The following is a 19312-nucleotide window of genomic DNA, read 5'->3' on the forward strand; positions in this document are numbered from 1 at the left end:
TTTGGATGGCATTGACTTGAAGCACAAATGTGGAGGACTGACTGGTGATCACCTTAGCGCGAGTCCTTAGCGATCATGGGCTTTTGAAAGAAATTTGAGATCAAAATGCGCGAAAGTGGCAACAAAATCACGGCACTTTTTACCAGCTGTTACGTCACATATGCTTTATTTCTTTTTCTGTCAGAATTATTCTCTCCTCACAAAGATGACGCTAACCGCATGATATCAGAGGCCATCTTCTGAACGTACGAGCTTCTATGAAAATTTCAGGATCAGTTTTAGCTACCTGTTCACCTGTTCGTACAGGGTCCCCAAACGCATTTAGACAGTACGGCTTAGAACCATCAGCATGGCGGACGCCCTCAAGGTTGTGCGCTGCTTATGATTCTGTTGAACGTTTTAGGGGCTAAGCTCCTAAAGGTCTGGGTCTGTCCATCCCTTGAATGTATGAACGTTTTCCTTTGTTTGTATCGATAAATGGCCCTGCCCACTTTGGCGGATTGCTCAAAAATGCAACGTCAAGAGTGTTAAATGTTATTTTGCGTAAGGTATGTAATTAAAAACCAAAAGCTATAGAAATGAAATGGCAATAATACGTAATATATTCAATTTACCCTACAAGTATTACGCTTTGAGCTTATATTTCAGGCTGTCGTAATAACCTCATGGGAACTATTTTGAAAACTTGGTTAGGTTTCACCTTAATGAAATGACGAAGAGTTTAAAATATCAGATTAAAGTAGCACTCGTTGAGTAGTTATAATGAAATTACACACGGCATCAAAGGCATCCCTGTGGCAGTATCCCAAGCCTGAAGCACCGAAGTTTAAAATATTTTCCTCCAATTAGGCCAACCCTATTTTCGCAAGAGGAGTAATGAGATGTCAAGTTCTAATACGAGAATATCTTGAACATGTAAAAAAGAAATGTGCAATATATTTCAGTTGTCCACAGAATTAGCAGAGGAGTGATATCACCAGACCAGCCCTGTACAGGTAAAGGTTAATGGGGGGACACGACATCAAAATCTGGTAATCGTCAACTCTTATTGTCAAGACTGGCTCCACTGCAACCTCCGTGGATATTTTAGGTGATTATAATCCATCCAAATGGTTATTGCTTTCATTCTGTTTGTGTGAATGGCTAATCTTCTATACCTGACTGCGGTGAAGTATTCTACCACCGCGAGAAACTGAACTTGATTGGTGATTGATATGTGCAGTGTAACGTCCTAAAACCACCATATGATTATGAGAGACGCCATCATGCAGGGATCCGAAAATTTTGACAACCTGAGGATTTTAACTTGCACCCAAATCTGAGCAGAAGGGGCCTACAGCATTCCCGCCTCCATCTAAAATGCAGCCGCCGCAGCCTAGATTCGATCCCACAAGAGAGAACATGATCGATTGGGGGATCTAGCGATGATTGGGCTAAGGTGTCAGCCATTTCATTTAATGGTAACCCACAGTGACCTGGGACTCATGCTAATTTTAGGTACTTCAACAGAGACTGAATTAAAAGTCGTAACGTCGTGATGGCACGAGAGGTATGAGAAGCTGTAAGAGCTGTGCATACCGAGAGTGAAACAGTAATTATTACTGCTCTGTTCTCGAAGTTTTCGCTGTACTATGATGACTGCCATGAGCTCCGCTTCAAAAATCTGAGTGCAGTGCACAGCGAGACCACTAAAGTGCATCCGCCTAATCCGTTCCCCTTTGGCATGCAGTTCTGGGTTATTCTGCTACTGCAGTCGACGGTATAGAAAGAGCCAGCATTCGATACTATAGGCAGCATCACGCAGATACGCGACGAAGGCAAATTCCTCGTGCCATTCAAGCACGATAGTTATAGCGCGAGACCAGAATGACGACAATAACGACGCGCTATACCTCTCGTGATGCCATACCAACTAGCCCTAACTGCCACACTTCTAAGCCATCCAAGCCACTGACACAGCAAGACATCACCTGCGCTGCACGTTTCGTCACAGCGACAGCCAATACCGTAGCTGGAATCAACGGCTGCCTTGTGCAAAGTTGGCATCGTGGCATATAAAAGGCAAACACGAAGGCTGCTTGCATAAAAGGCACTGCGGGACCACTAAAATGCATCCGCATAATTTGTTCACCTTTTTCATGCAGGTGAGGAAGCGTCACGGCAAGTGTTTTCGGTCAAATAATGTGTTTTTGGTTGTCCAGCGGTGCCCAAGGCTGCTTCTTGAGCTGTTGTGTGAATATGTTGGAGGCTCATTTAGCCAAACGATAATATTATTGTGGGGTGGCATTGGAAATAACCCTGGTCCTGATAATAATACTGTCTTAAGGCAACTCCAACTGATTTCTGATGACCTGAAGGAAATCAAGCAAGAACGATTACCCGTCATATAGAATCAAAGTTGGAACTGCTTACGTTATTACATGGTGAAATAGAGGCTTGTATTAGTGAGCTGACTGGCTTGCAGAAAACCATATGTATCCTTGAACCTATGGTAGATTATCTAAAAAATTGTTCCAGAAGGTTGACCCTCAATATTCATGGCGTAGCTGAGAGTGAGAAAGAAAGTGCCGACTCCCTTGAAGAAGTTTTAAATGAAACAATTGTCAAAAACATTCTGAAAATGAAACTTGTTGTCTGCGAAAAAATTCACAGACTCGTAAAACAAGTAGCTAACAAAATACGGCCAATAATAGTGAAACTTACCGACTTTCAAGATAAAACTAAGGTTTTGAAGAACTGCCGCATGTTGAAAGGAACCAACTATTCTATAAGAGGAGATATTTTAGTCAGAATTCGAGATATAAGAACAAAACCATAGAGCTATGGCAAAGCAGAAAGGGAGAGCGGAAAAAGTGTTTCTTTAATTTAGGACAAAATGAAAATAAACAATGAGCTGTATTACTGGGATGAGGGTCAAGGGAGTGTGGTACCTTTAAACAGGCAGTCGGGCATCCATTGCCCGTAAAAAAACAGCAAGGCGGATCAAAGACACAGCACCCACGACGAGTTGTAAAGTAAGTTTCATAAATTTATATACACGCAGCATTGTCAATGAGGTAGATTCCCTAAAACAAGTAATAATTAGTCTTGAGCCTGATTTCGTCGCTGTAAGGGAAACATGACTGACAAAGGATATTATAGACGTTGAATTGGCCGCACCAAATTTGTCAGTAGTGCGAAAACACTGTGAGGCACATGGCGGGGAAGTTGAAATATTTATAAAATGCTATCTCTTTTTCCAGACTTCCTGATATCGAAAATGTTGAAGCTATGTTTCGCAAACTAATGTTGGTCCAACACCTTGTCATTCGTTGGTGCGTTTACCGCTGTCCGACATCTGATTGTAGCGTCACATGTTCACTATATGAATATCTACAAAGTTATGTGTCATGTATCCGGCTAATCTTGATGGGTGATTTTAACCTACCTGATATTGATTAGAAAGTCATGCACTTTCCATCGGCATCTTCCGAAATATTCAGATAAGATGTTGCATTTCAACCTCAATCAGGTTGTCACCCAGCCCACGAGTGTCAAGGAAACTACATCAAATATTCTTGATCTTACATTTTTCAGGCATCACTTTCCACCTGAAAGTCATCATCATCATCACCATGTTCATCAGCATCGTCGTCATCATCATCATAATCATCAGCCTGACTACGTCCACTGCAGGACAAAGGCCTCTCTCATGTTCCGCCAGTTAACTTGGTCCTGTGCTTGCTGCTGCCAATGTATACCCAGAAACTTGTTAATCTCACCTACCCACCTAACTTTCTCTCTTTCTCTAACCCGCTTGCCTTCTCTGGGAATCCAGTTTGTTACCCTTAATGACCAGTGGTTGTCCTGTCTACGCGCTACATGCCCGGCCCATGTCCATTTCGTCTTCTTGATTTCAACTATTATATCCTTAACCTTCGTTTGTTTCCCAATCCACTCTGCTCTCTTCTTGTCTCTTAAAGTTATACTTACCATTTCCTTTTCTATTGCTCGCTGCGTCGTCCTCAATTTAGGCTGAACCCTTTTTGTATGTCTTCAAGTTTCTGCTCCGTAGCTAAGTACCGGCAAGATGCAGCTGTTATATACCTTCCTCTTGAGGGATAGTGGCAATCTACCTGTCATAATTTGAGAGTTCTTGCCAAATATGCTCCACCCCATTCTGATTCTTCTAGTTACTTCAATCTCGTGGTTCGGCTCCACGGTTATTACCTGCTCTAAGTACACATAGTCTTTTACAACTTGAACTGGACTATTACCTATCTCACCGCGCTGCTCTCTTCCGAGGTTGTTGTACATTACTTTCATTTTCTGCAGATTCATATTAAGACCCACCTTTCTGCTCTCCTTGTCTAACTCCGTAATCATGAGTTGCAATTCCTCCCCTGAGTTACTGAGCAATGCAATGTCATCGGCAAAGCGCAGGTTACTAAGGTACTTTCCATTAATTCTTATGCCTAACTGTTCCCATTCCCATTCCAGGCCCCTGAAAACCTCCTGTAAACACGCGGTAAATAGCACTGCGGAGATTGTATTCCCCTGCCTTACACCCTTCTTGATTGGTATTAGGTTACTTTCTTTATTAAGACTTATGGTAGCAGTTCCCCTGTAGATTTTTCCCAGGATGTTTATATTCACTCCATCGACTCCCTGATTTTACAGTGTCTGCATGACTGCTGATATTGCTACTGTATCCAACGCCTTCTCGTAATCTATGAAGGCTATGTACAGTATACTTGACAGTATAAATTTGAAAATTTAGCAAGCTGTATCACATCCTGAAATAAGATACTGCAGCATTAGTAAACAAACGTCTGTTCCTATTGCTGAAACGTGCAGCACATTTTACAATTTTTCACATGCTGATGGCGTCGGTATTATTGATCATTTATGTTTTGAATTACCCGAATTCGAAAAGCTTTCCATGAACGCTTCCATAGATGTAGACTCTTTGTGGAAAAAGTACACAGACATTGCATTTATTAGTCTTGAAAATTATGTCCCAGTTAGGTTTAGAAAAGTAAAGAAATTGAACCCATGGATAACACGCGAAATAGTTTATGCTAAACGAAAAGTAAAAAGGCTACACAAAGCACTTAAGGTAAAGCCAACGCACGTAAACAGACACGTTTGCATGTATCCGCAAGAGATATGAAATCAAAAATCAAAGCAGCTAAGTGCAACTATTTTCTAAGACTCTTCCTAACTTCTTGAAAAGTGCACCGCAATGTTTTCAAATCACCTGAACGCAAAAGACCGTGACAGCCCCGCCACAAACAGTGATGATGACAGAAACTCCGCAAATAGCTTAAACAGTTATTTTCAGTCGGTATTTACCCTCTAAAATGAAAAACAACCGAATATAGTCTCATGTGACCGACACCCTATCGTGCCACTCAATCACTGAACCAGGCCTGCTGCACCTATTGGTAAATATTGACACAAAGAAAGCCATTGGACCTGATAACATACCTAATATGTTTCTGAAGAGATATGCAGAGCGTAATGCTAAATACTTGTGCCTTATAATAAATAAATTATTAATGACGTGCTCATTTCCAACTGAGAGGAGAATTGTTAAAATTATCCCCGTGCATAAATGTGGTTACATATCACAGGTGTCTAATTCCAGGCCCATATTCCTGACCTCCACAGTATGTAAACTTCTGGAGCACGCAGTGCCTAAACACATAAACATATACCTCGAAAATAATTTATTGTGTCATCATTTTAACATGGCTTCCGTCAAGGACTTTCAACAGTCACACAACTACTAAAACTGACACACGACATATCACAACGTATAAACAAACAGACTTGATTTCATTGTACTACTCCAAGACTTTTGATTGTGTGCCACACAACAAACTAATCCGGAAGCTTATTTACGATAGGTGAAGGCTCTATCGTCAAGTGGATAGAAAACTATCAGCGTAACCACCCCCGATTTGTGCAGATCAATAGCGTAAATTCCTTTTTTAGCATCTGTTACATCGGCAGTGTCTCAGAGCAGTGTACTGGGCCCTATTCTGTTCGTTAAGTACACCAATGATTTACCTCCCAGATTAAATAATAGCATCCGGCTATTCGACGATGATTGTATATTTACCGAGAAATTAATTCCGCTGATGATCACCATGTGCTACATAATGCACTGAGATCTGTCTTTTTCTGGTGTGAGGAATGGCAGATGACTTCAAATGCCAAAAAAATCTAAAACACTCACTGTTTCTAAAAAGAAAGCAATATCTGGTTTAATTAACGTTATTATAACACACCTCTCGCTCATGTATTCGAGCATAAGTATTTAGGCGTCACTTTAACACACGATCTTCAATGGCAAACACAAATCAACAATATAACCTCGAGTGCCCTGAAGCGCCTTTTGTTTTTCAGAAGACGTCTTTTCCTGGCGCTCCTAGATACAAAGCTGCTAGCATACAAGATGCTTGTTAGACCAGTGTTGGAGTACGCCAATATTTTTTCATTTCCATATACAAAGAACTTAATTGCAAGAATCGAAGGGTTGCCAAGAAAAGCAGTGACGTTTGTATATAATCAAACCTAATTGAGTTCTCTACGGAGTCACTAAATAAAGTTGGTCTACTAACACTACACACTCAGGCGAAACTAGCAAGATTGAAGTATTTGTTTTAATTATTTCATGGGGACATAAACATCGACACGTAGGAAATAATGTCTTTTGATAGTTCAAGATAGACACTTTACAGGCACTCGAAAACACCTAATAATACACTTCGAACTCTAATTGCTTTAAATATTCGTATTTTCCGCAAACCATAAGAGAGTGGAACTGACTGAGTCCTACTGTTAGTAACGCCTCATCTTTGCTCGTGTTCCTAAAGACGATAGAAGCAAACGTACATGCTGCGCAGTTTCTGTGAACATGTTTATTGTTTTATCTTGTCTTTCTGTGTTATGTATGCGCATTTATGGTGTATGCACTTGTAATAAGTATGCCCTCCTTGCATTGGTCTCCTTCTGAGACCGGCAGTATTGCTAAATAAAATAAAGCAGAGTTCGGGTAGCCTGATGCCAAACGACCAAATAAGAGATTGGGAGATTATTCCTATGCCTGTCCTTTTCTCATTGACAGAAGCATGTGTAGCTATAATTTTACGTGTCTGTGTATGCATCACGTAATCTGCTAACCTGTTCTCTAAAAATTTGCGAGATTGAAATTTAGATTGTAGAGGAACGATATCATCAGTGTTGTATGCCTCATACTACACGAGGACACGGACGAAAGGGACACAGGGACTGCGCTGGTTTGTGTGTCCCTTTCGTCTGTGTCCTCCTGTGTGTGCGGTAAAGCTTCAGCATTCAGCCAAACCAACTAGCCCGTATTTCCTTATACGGTTGTATGCTGAATTATTTTTTTATTTTGCTACATTGTCAGTGCCACTTTGTGCTTGTATACTATTTTCTTGTTATTACAAATTGTATTAGGGTATACAAATTCTTTGTTTCTTGAAATTTGTTACTTTTTTTCTGTCATTTAAATGTGACGTATTTGTTTTAGTTACTCTATAGCACTGCGTAGCCTTTTTGTTTCTACGCCACCGCATGCTGCCGCACTTTTGGAGCGAACTACGGGTGGCAAGGCCTTAGTCAGGCAGACAATGTTCTGTGTTTTTGCTTGCCATCGAAGGCACTTTGTGCGTGAATATATATATATATATATATATATATATATATATATATATATATATATATATATATATATATATATATATATATATATATATATATATATATATATATATGGAAAGAAGTGTATACCTAAGGGCTCGTTTTTCATGTTTTTACACAATAAAAATAAGATCTAACAGACAATACTGCCAAGAAAAGTACAGGGGACGATATTAGACCAAACTGTAATGTAAATATGAAGAAAAGTGGGTGGAAAGATAACTTGGATCCTGCCCACGGCGAGTTACCTTTCCGCCCACTTTTCTTCATATTTACATTACAATTTGGTCTAATATCGTCTCCTGTACTTTCCTTGGCATTATTCTCTCTTAAATCTCTTATATATACATATATATATATATATATTTATATATATATATATATTTTTCATGTAAGAATCTGCTTTGAGTTATCAGCTGCAATCATTGTGATCGCCTTCGTCTTCTTCACCTCTTATTATAGCTCTTACCCAACGGAGTGGATCGCCCCGAGTGTTAGATTTTTTTTTGTTTTTTTAAGTGTTCCCCCGCAATACTTCTCGTATAAGCGGGAAATAGTTATTACAACAAACTTAATGTTAGAATGTCAGTATTAAAATGTTTAAAATGAAAAGAACACAACATTCTTTTAGTCTTACTTTTAAATTCTTCTAAGGCGTAGTAAATATCCCCGTGACTATAGCCTAGAGTAGAGGCCCCAAAAAAATAACTGATTCGGATATTTCTACAGGTTTTCCCGCTCAATTTAATACAAGCGCCAGCCAAATTCTACTAGGCGCCAGTCAATTTAATCCAGCCGCCACTGAAATTAATCCAGGTGCCATTCATTTTAATCCAAGTGCCACTGAAATTAATCCAACCGCCAGCCGATTTAATCCAGACGCCAGTGAATTTAATCCTGATGACATTGTGACTTCAAAACGACCCAGAATTTTCGGGAATGCGTGGAGTGAATAGCTTTGGAGTGAATTTAACAGGGAAAAGCCATGAATGAGTCACTAGTGACACAATGCGCCTCGCGCGACTTTATCACGCCTATCACCCGCGTAAGCACTATTCACACCTTCGACATGCATATCAAAGGCAACGCCGTCCACACAGTAATAACTTGATAGTTATTAACCAGGCCAATGATCTCATCACGAGTGACTTAGGTGACGTCCTCACGCATATCACCCACGCACGCACTGTCTTAACCTTCCGTCATGCATATCAAATGAAACGTCTTTGAAAGGGCGGGATTTTGATACCTAAAACTCGGCCAAGTCACCTGATAACCAGTTCCTCAGGGGACGTCATCACAAATATCACCCGCGCACGTTATTTACTCGCCTGCCGACATGCATACCAAACGAAACGTCTTTGAGAGAGCGATAACGTGTTACCTATGACTCGGCCAACTGACTTGATCACTTGTGATTTAGGTGACGTCATCACGCCTATCACCCACGCACGCAATGTCTAACCTGCCATCATGTATACCAAACGAAACGTCTTCGAGAGGCTAATAAATTGAACGCTGTCAATCGGCAGAGTGACGTCATCACTAGTGACTCGCGTGACGTCATCACGCCTGACACCCACGCACGCAGCGTCTAACCTGAGTTCATACATATCAAATGAAACGTGTTTGAGAGAGTAATAACTTGAACGCTGTCACAAGGTCCAGTGACGTCATCACTAGTGACTGGCGTGACGTCATCATGCCTGACACCCACGCAAGCACTCTGTAACCTGCCTTCAAGTATATCAAACGGAACGTCTCTGAAAGGGTAGTAACTTGAATGCTGGCACTAGGCCGCGTGACGTCATCACTAGTGACTCACGTGACGTCATTACGCCTATCACACGCACACGCAGTGTCCAAACCTGTCTTCATGCATATCAAACGAGATTTCTTTGAGAGAGTAATAACTTGAACGCTGTCACAAGCCCCAGTGACGTCATCACTAGTGACTGGCGTGACGTCATCACGCCTATCCCACACGCACGCAGTGTCCAAACCTGTCTTCATGCATATCAAACGAAATGTCTTTGAGAGAGTAATAACTTGAACGCTGTCACAAGGCCCAGTGACGTCATCACAAGTGACTGGCGTGACGTCATCACGCCTATCCCACACGCACGCAGTGTCCAAACCTGTCTTCATGCATATCAAACAAAATGTCTTTGAGAGAGTAATAACTTGAACGCTGTCACAAGGCCCAGTGACGTCATCACTAGTGACTGGCGTGACGTCATCACGCATATCACACACGCCCGCAGTGTCCAAACCTGTCTTCATGAATATCAAACGAAATATCTTTGAGAGAGTAATAACTTGAACGCTGTCATACGGCCCAGTGACGTCATCACTAGTGACTGGCGTGACGTCATCATGTCTGACACCCACGCACGCAGTGTCCAAACCTCTCTTCATGCATATCAAACGAAATGTCTTTGAGAGAGTAATAACTTGAACGCTGTCACAAGGCCCAGTAACGTCATCACTAGTGACTGGCGTGACGTCATCACGCCTATCACACACGCACGCGGTGTCCTAACCTGTCTTCATGCATATCAAACGAAATGCCTTTGAGAGAGTAATAACTTGAACGCTGTCACAAGGCCCAGTGACGTCATCACTAGTGACTGGCGTGACGTCATCACGCCTACCACACAAGCACGCGGTGTCCTAACCTGTCTTCATGCATATCAAACGAAACGTCTTAGAGAGAGTAATAACTTGAATGCTCTCACTAGGCCTAGCGACGTGAATACTAGTGACTCATGTGACGTCATCACGTCTATCACACACGCACGCGCTGTCCTAACCTGTTTTCATGCATATCGAACGAAACGTCTGTGAGAGAGCAATAATGTTATACTTATGACTCGGCCAACCGACTTGATCACTATTGACTCACGTGACGTCATCACGACTAACAGTCATGCAAGCACTCTCTAACGTGCTTTCATGAATATCAAACGAAACGTCATTGAGAGAACATTAACTTGAAGGCCGTTGCAGGCAGCGTCTGCTAGTAAAAAACTAACTTCTCGCGCTGCACAGCCGTTCACCAGCTAACCGGTATACGTAGGCACCAGATCGCGCGTTTCGAATTCAGTCAAAGGCGTCTTTAAATGGCTTTTGTTTGACTTGACGCTTTTCTTGACTTGTGTAGATGCGATGGAAGCAACAGTACCTTCAAACAGCAGTGTGGTACAACCCAACAACAGTGTCACATCGCTCGGTGAGGGCAGCGCTTCTCCTTCATTCAATAAATAGAAATAATGAAGTCGAAATGACCATTAAGCAATTGACAAACCATACTCAATTACGCAACATTCAACCGATACCCTCGCCTCCCTGCGACACGTTTACTCCAGCTCGTCGTGTGGGTAGATGTACGCGTCTTTTTTGTTGCTTCTCATGTTTCGTAGAATGCCTTGAAAATGCGGGCAGCCAGGCCGCAATACTGTGAACGGACAGGCGTTCTACACTAAACAGGCACGCTTATCCCAAGCACACTAACCTATAAGAAACGGCGTGGCGTAGAATGTAGAAAGGAAGGCACGAGTCAGCCACCGCATTGAATGGCGCATCAGCAAATGGCCAGTTGCAAACAGCAATAGTATGTATCTCAAGTATAGGGACTGCCCTCCATTACAACGGATTTGTTTCACAGGATAACCAGATGAAATAATTGTTGAGCCGAAGGAGTGGTAAACAAATCTTTTTGTAGCAAGCTTTGGAGCAGGCAGACCGTGCGTTTTATGCTTGATTGAGGATATACAGTGTAATGACTATAGCCGAATTATATGCAAACGCCTGTTTCGTTTCTTGTGCTCATATTGTGTCATTTTGACACGTGAGCACAAATTAGAGGGCGAGGAGAGCTTTTATAGTGCTTTTATAGTGCCTATATATACCAATTTCGGGCGTTGTAGCCTCAATTCGTATAGGTGCCTGTAAATGTCTGTTTTCAAAATCGATGCCTATATAAACGCTATTTAACCTGAAATTTTGCTTTCAAGTACCACTGAGCCCGGTTTTCAAGTTACCGGGCAAAATATAGGTTTCGGGACACTGTGTGGTGCAAACTACTCTTTATTTCACGAGTTACGTTTAGAACTGTCAAACTCAGAAGGCATTTTAGCCAAGTGGGAGGTAGACTAGCCTCTCCACATGTATACCATCCATGTCGCGTCGTCTGCTCAGCCTCTTTCCAGTGTGCGCTCAGATGCGTAGGGAGCAGGAGGTGCCTCTGTGCAGCGGCAGGAAGATGAAGAATGAATGCGAAACTGTGGAGAGTCATCAGGGGAAGTAAGGAAGCAGAGTGCAGATAAAAAAAGCAATATCTATGTAGTTTTTGTTTTTTGTTTGTCATTTACATGTGGTGCTTCACTGGGTCACCTGAAAATATTTATTTAGGCAGTGGAAAATGTTGCCTGCCCGATGAAAAGGTTTGTGTCACTAGAAATTTTAATTTGATCATTAGAAGCGGCGAAAGCATAATCTCAGGAGGTGAGCTTGAAACCTTCGCCACTAACTCTAAGAAGACTTCGTAAGTCCAATTCCTTCCCCGCTATTTGTATGAAATTCACTCGGAGCTGGAGCATCACACGACGTGCATGAGCACGTCATGCGCGCGTAACCTAGACTCGCATGAGATGCCCATGTCAGCCCGTGCGTGCAAGCGGTGTTCTGCCGTCTCGATGTTCTTTTGTAATGTACTGCGAGTTTTTGTCGGATGGATCCCTATCAGCGCGCACGTTTGGAGAGGCTGGCTTGGATAACGTATCCTTACCCCGATACACAGCGTCACACCGCTGCATCCTCTGCTAGGGACGATACACCAAAACCACGCCCAGCGTTGTGAATGCTGGCCCCGACACAATGCGCAAACTGCGAGAATACCAACGCAAACAAAATGGAGGCACCTTAGTGTCGCGCCTCTCTCGATATGAAATTAAATAAATAAGGCGAATAGATTTCGCCTGTGTGTTCTAACATTTTTGTAAACTTTCATGCTTCTATTTAGGCAACAGTTTGTACAAATTACACACGTTGTCTCAAATAGTTCTCGCAGTGTCACGTACTACTTTGACATAGGCAGGACCATTTTATCACCTTCACCATGTTGGGGTGCACGCCCATGAGATGAAGGTGAAGCCGTGTTCAGTTTGGCCTATCACCTCTTTATGCCACGCGTAGTACTGGAAATCTTAGTAAATGAGATCTTGAGCGCTCAGTGCATTCATTCCTTTACGCTTCTCAAAACTCTTAAGTTTGTGTAACGACCCTTAAAGTGTTCACAGACAGAAGAAAAATTGAGCCTGTGTGGTTAGGCCAAGTTAATACGCCGCAAAAAAAAAATCCTTCTGGCGCCTGGCACTCTGACTATTTGCGCATGTATAGCCCTTCTTAGCTATGGCACACAGAAAGAGACCCAGAAGCATATTTCTACGATGGTGCACACTTAACTGACCATGCTGAACTAGAAATGGAGAGACCGTATTTTGCGAACCCCGCGGAAAAACGCATGTTTATGCTAAATCATTACCCGTTTGTACAATTATAAACTAGAACATTTTTGCTTGCTTTCATGTCGTAGAGACAGATACCACACCTGTTTATTGGAAAATTTGAGTTTTGTAAAAGCTTAATCTGCCTATATTCACAATTTTGGAAGCCTGAAAGAGTGTTTTGGCCACCTATTATTGGTGCCTTAATCCCGGTTTTTCAGTGCTTATAGAGCTGGCCTCTATAGTTACGACCTACCTGACATGTTTTCGCAACGCCGAAGCAAAGATGATGCCCGTTTAAAAGATCTGCCGTACCTCAAGAAAAAAATTGTTCTGATAACGTCGAGCTCGTCAAATTGGTTATGAAATGGGTGATGAAAGAGAACTGGGGCAAGTCCGTGAGAAACAAAATTTATTATTATACAGGCAAAGCAATTTTCATAAACACGCACCCATAGATGTGCTGCTGAGCAGTGTTCTACATATCAAGGCAGTCGAGGGCAGCTTGTACAAAAGTGTAATTGTGCCTATCATAAGCGGCACAGTCTACACGCTGGATGTGCTGCATAGAGCGCCCCGCGGCCTCAACCAGCAGAGCACGGCGATGTTCTTTCTTGGAGATCCCTTCCGATGTCGTGAGCAGATCATCCCTCCGCTCGCTTAGGAATCCCTTTACACCTGCCTTGAACTTTGAGAAGAGATCCTCAATCGGATTGAAGAAAGGGCTGTATGGCGGTAGCCACTTGACTGTGTGGTCGCTTGCCGCGAGGACAGCCTGTTCGGCGCGGCGGTGCGCTGGTGCGTTGTCAAACAAGAACACTGCCTGTATTCCTGGTTCCTGCTGTGAAACTTTACTCGACACTTCTGCAAGAAAGTCGTTGAAGACAGCCCAGTGGACCTTGTCGGCAATTGTCCAGTGGAGAAGGCCATTTGCTGACATGCAGGCTATAACATTTACATTCGCCCCTTTCGCACTAGTTGACAAACGGCATGCTGGAGCACCTCGTTTCGCCCTACCGAAACTGCACGAGCACCATACGTTGAAGTTGGTCTCATCGATGTAGTATCGTGTTAGCGTAGTTCCCTCGCTCTGAAGCCACTGGCCAGATCGGCACCGCAGCTGTTTCACGTCGGCGCGATTTCTATCTACTGGGCTCGGGGTCAGCAGCTTCACCGAATAACCATGGCCATCGAGAAGCCGATCAATCGTCGACGTGCTCACTTCAATGTTAGACATCTCATCTTTGAGAGCTCTCTTTATTTGTTCCAGTGTGAAGGAATGGTTTCCCTGTACGATTCGTTGCAGGGCGTCCACCACGTCCGGTCCAAATTTCCTCGACGAACCACCACGTGTTTTAGTTGTGTCACGATCACTACCGGCAATAGAACGCACGGTCTTTATATTGATTTGGAGTGTTTCGGAGAGCACTTTTAAATCACCTCCGCGCCTGTGAACATCTATTATACGGCAACGATCTACAGGAGAAACGCGAGCGTACTTTTTCTTCGGTTCATCAGGCGCCTTCCGTGGCCTTCCGGGCCGCCGAGAGTCTCGGTCTTCCATAGCACCAGTGGTCGAAGCGCAAACTTTCACTTATTCTCAGGACTGCAAAAGCGCTCACCTAACGATGACTTGGCCGGAAACTTGAAACTACGCCGTCTTGTCGCTTGCGTCGCACAACCTCGTCCTGTCGTCTGCCCGAAAGAGACTCGCCGAAAACAGCTACGACACAATGTCGTCTGCTTCAGTTTTACTTAGAGCAATTGCTTCAATTCATAAATAACCAGCATTAGGGTATTCTAACACGAATTAAAACGTATCTTCAATTCTTCGATTCATTATTTCGTGGGATTGTCATCTGCATTGTAGAACGTCTGCCCGTCGTCTGCATGACGACGGGCAGTCATACAGACGACGGTGCAGACGACGAGACCAACTTCAACGTATGCTGCTCGCGCAGTTTCGGTAAGGCGAAACGAGGTGCTCCAGCATGCCGTTTGTCAACTAGTGCGAAAGGGGCGAATGTAAATGTTATAGCCTGCATGTCAGCAAATGGCCTTCTCCACTGGACAATTGCCGACAAGGTCCACCGGGCTGTCTTCAACGACTTTTTTGCAGAAGTGTCGAGTAAAGTTTCACAGCAGGAACCAGCAATACAGGCAGTGTTCTTGTTTGACAACGCAGCAGCGCACCGCCGCGCCGAACAGGCTGTCCTCGCGGCAAGCGACCACACAGTCAAGTGGCTACCGCCATACAGCCCTTTCTTCAATCCGATTGAGGAGCTCTTCGCAAAGTTCAAGGCAGGTGTAAAGGGATTCCTAAGCGAGCGGAGGGATGATCTCCTCACGACACCCGAAGGGATCTCCAAGAAAGAACATCGCCGTGCTCTGCTGGTTGAGGCCGCGGGGCGCTCTATGCAGCATATCCAGCGTGTGGACTGTGCCGCTTATGATAGGCACAATTACACTTTTGTACAAGCTGCCCTCGACTGCCTTGATATGTAGAACACTGCTCAGCAGCACATCTATGGGTGCGTGTTTATGAAAATTGCTTTGCCTGTATAATAATAAATTTTGTTTCTCACGGACTTGCCCCAGTTCTCTTTCATCACCCATTTCATAACCAATTTGACGAGCTCGACGTTATCAGAACAATTTTTTTCTTGAGGTACGGCAGATCTTTTAAACGGGCATCATCTTTGCTTCGGCGTTGCGAAAACATGTCAGGTAGGTCGTAACTATAGAGGCCAGCTCTATAGGCACTGAAAAACCGGGATTTAGGCACCAATAATAGGTGGCCAAAACACTCTTTCAGGCTTCCAAAATTGTGAATATAGGCAGAATAAGCTTTGACAAAACTCAAATTTTCCAATAAACAGTGTGTGGTATCTGCCTCTACGACATGAAAGCAAGCAAAAATGTTCTAGTTTATAATTGTACAAACGGGTAATGATTTAGCATAAACATGCGTTTTTCCGCGGGGTTCGCAGAAGACGGTCTCTCCATTTCTAGTTCAGCATGGTCAGTTAAGTGTGCACCATCGTAGAAATATGCTTCTGGGTCTCTTTCTGTGTGCCATAGCTAAGAAGGGCTATACATGCGCAAATAGTCAGAGTGCCAGGCGCCAGAAGGATTTTTTTTGCGGCGTATTAACTTGGCCTAACCACACAGGCTCAATTTTTCTTCTGTCTGTGAACACTTTAAGGGTCGTTACACAAACTTAAGAGTTTTGAGAAGCGTGAAGGAATGAATGCACTGAGCGCTCAAGATCTCATTTACCAAGATTTCCAGTACTACGCGTGGCATAAAGAGGTGATAGGCCAAACTGAACACGGCTTCACCTTCATCTCATGGGCGTGCGCCCCAACATGGTGAAGGTGATAGAATGGTCCTGCCTATGTCAAAGTAGTACGTGACACTGCGAGAACTATTTGAGACAACGTGTGTAATTTGTACAAACTGTTGCCTAAATAGAAGCATAAAAGTTTACAAAAATGTTAGAACACACAGGCGAAATCTATTCACCTTATTTATTTCATTTCATATCGGGAGAGACGCGACACTAAGGTGCCTCCATTTTGTTTGCGTTGCCCTATCGGAAAAATTGCCATGGTGGATACTGGAAAACATGGTGGGAGTAGTGGAAATAATAGTGGGCATGGTGGAAAGAATAGTGGGCATGGTGGAAATTATGATGGCTATGGTGGGACGTAGTGGAAAATATGGTGGTTATGCTGGGACATACTGGGTGGTATGGTGTACAGATGATGGGTAAAGTGGAAATGATGGTGGAAAGCAGAGGCTAGATAGTGGGCAATAATGGGACACTCTGCCCACCATTGCGATAATGCTGGGAAGCCCTAAGCATATGGTGGGTGGTGCTTATTATGGTGGGCTACATGGTGTACCAAGTTGAGAAACTCTTCCCACCATTGCGATAATGCTGGGAAGCACTAAGCAGATGATGGGTGCTGCTTGTTGTGGTGGGCCACATAGTGTACCAAGCTGAGAAGCTCTGCCCACCATCGCGATAATGCTGGGAAGCAGTAAGCAGATGATGGGTGGGCTTATGTTGGCGTGCAATTTATATAGTGTAAAAAGCTGGGATCTGTACACTACATGTTCCACCACCATGATTTCCACCAAAGGTTAGGCCTACTGACCGAGCCCGTACAATTGTGTTATTCATGCTTCCGGGTTTCAGAATACATGATTACGACGATTAAGTATGACAATACAGCGCAGCCATATGGCATCAATTAACCTAAATGAAGCATTTTTCATTGTGTATGGTGTCCGCTCAAGAAGCAACAAACATCGATGGGACGCGATTAAAGCACTCCCAGAGAACGTAATTAAGTGTCTTCTCACCGACAGCCGCCGGTCACACTCGCCGGCACTTCTCTAGCTTTTGTACGAGAACTCAGACGTGGCAATTCGTGTGCTTGGTGAACCAATATGATAGCGTAATGTTTCCGGCACACTGCATTCGTTTTGGCCAAGCCGTTATGTAGTTGTTGCATTAGCGAAAGAGCTACAGCATTGCGCTGGCGCGACCGCCCTCTACATTGCGCGAAAAGCATCCCAATACTCAAATAAATTAGGCGGGCGTATCTATGGAATGAGCCTAGAAGCGTCATAAAGCGTGAACAGATGTCGCCCGTCAGAACGAGCGCGAAACGGATATTACACTTGGCAGACCCCGCCGGTAAACTGTCGCTGCTCCCCAGTCCACTTGGTTTTTTTTTTTTTCTTGAAGTTGTGAATTGCGAAAAATAGCACTAGTGGCATTAACATAGTGGCAATCGTTACAGGCCGCAGTTGCTTGTGTTCAATAAATGTGCAATATTTAGTAGCAGGTGTAGATCTTGTCTATGTTGTGTACACGACAAACATAACCAAGTTGAACCTTAAGTTTGTACGGCAACTAAGTATTTAACACGCACTCAACGTCACGTTGGTGTGGCGCAGTGGTTAGCGTCTTCGAATGGGAATCTGCAGGTTGCACGTTCGATCCTTCGTGGCGCCTTGTTTTTTTTTACGGGACGGGTGTTTTTTATACGGTTTTTATAGAATTCTTTATTTTTTGTGGCAGCTCGTCACGGTGATTCTGACGTCATTTCGCGCTCAAGTGTTGCCGGCACTGCAGCACCCACCATACCCACCATGCGCCATGGTGGGCGTTTCCCACCATTCACCCACTACATTAATCCACTATAATAGTGGGTGGTGGTTTCCACCATGCCCACCATTCGTTTTTTTCCGATAGGGTGGTGTTCTCGCAGTTTGCGCATTGTGTCGGGGCCAGCATTCACAACGCTGGGCGTGGTTTTGGTGTATCGTCCCTAGCAGAGGATGCAGCGGTGTGACGCTGTGTATCGGGGTAAGGATACGTTATCCAAGCCAGCCTCTCCAAACGTGCGCGCAGATAGGGATTCATCCCACAAAAACTCGCAGTACATTACAAAAGAACATCGAGACGGCAGAACACCGCTTGCACGCACGGGCTGACATGGGCATCTCATGCGAGTGTAGGTTACGCGCGCATGACGTGCTCATGCACGTCGTGTGATGCTCCAGCTCCGAGTGAATTTCATACCAATAGCGGGGAAGGAATTGGACTTACGAAGTCTTCTTAGAGTTAGTGGGAAGGTTTCAAGCTCACCTCCTGAGATTATGCTTTCGCCGCTTCTAATGATCAAATTAAAATTTCTAGTGACACAAACCTTTTCATTGGGCAGGCAACATTTTCCACTGCCTAAATAAATATTTTCAGGTGACCCAGTGAAGCACCATATGTAAATGACAAACAAAAAACAAAAACTACATAGATATCGCTTTTTTTATCTGCACTCTACTTCCTTACTTCCCCTGATGACTCTCCACAGTTTCGCATTCATTCTTTATCTTCCTGCCGCTGCACAGAGGCACCTCCTGCTCCCTACGCATCTGAGCGCACACTGGAAAGAGGCTGAGCAGACGACGCGACATGGATGGTATACATGTGGAGAGGCTAGTCTACCTCCCTCTTGGCTAAAATGCCTTCTGAGTTTGACAGTTCTAAACGTAACTCGTGAAATAAAGAGTAGTTTGCA

The 19312-nt window shown here is 43.7% G+C and overlaps 1 protein-coding gene across 6 annotated transcripts in view; it reads right to left on the reverse strand.

Moving 5' to 3' along the window:
• LOC119168408 (uncharacterized) overlaps positions 1 to 19312 on the reverse strand; it is a 626194-nt gene that overhangs the window by 386361 nt on the left and 220521 nt on the right. The gene's annotated exons all lie outside the window — the stretch shown is intronic.

Source organism: Rhipicephalus microplus, chromosome 3 (genome assembly GCF_043290135.1).
Source record: "Rhipicephalus microplus isolate Deutch F79 chromosome 3, USDA_Rmic, whole genome shotgun sequence".
Lineage (NCBI taxonomy): Eukaryota > Metazoa > Arthropoda > Arachnida > Ixodida > Ixodidae > Rhipicephalus > Rhipicephalus microplus.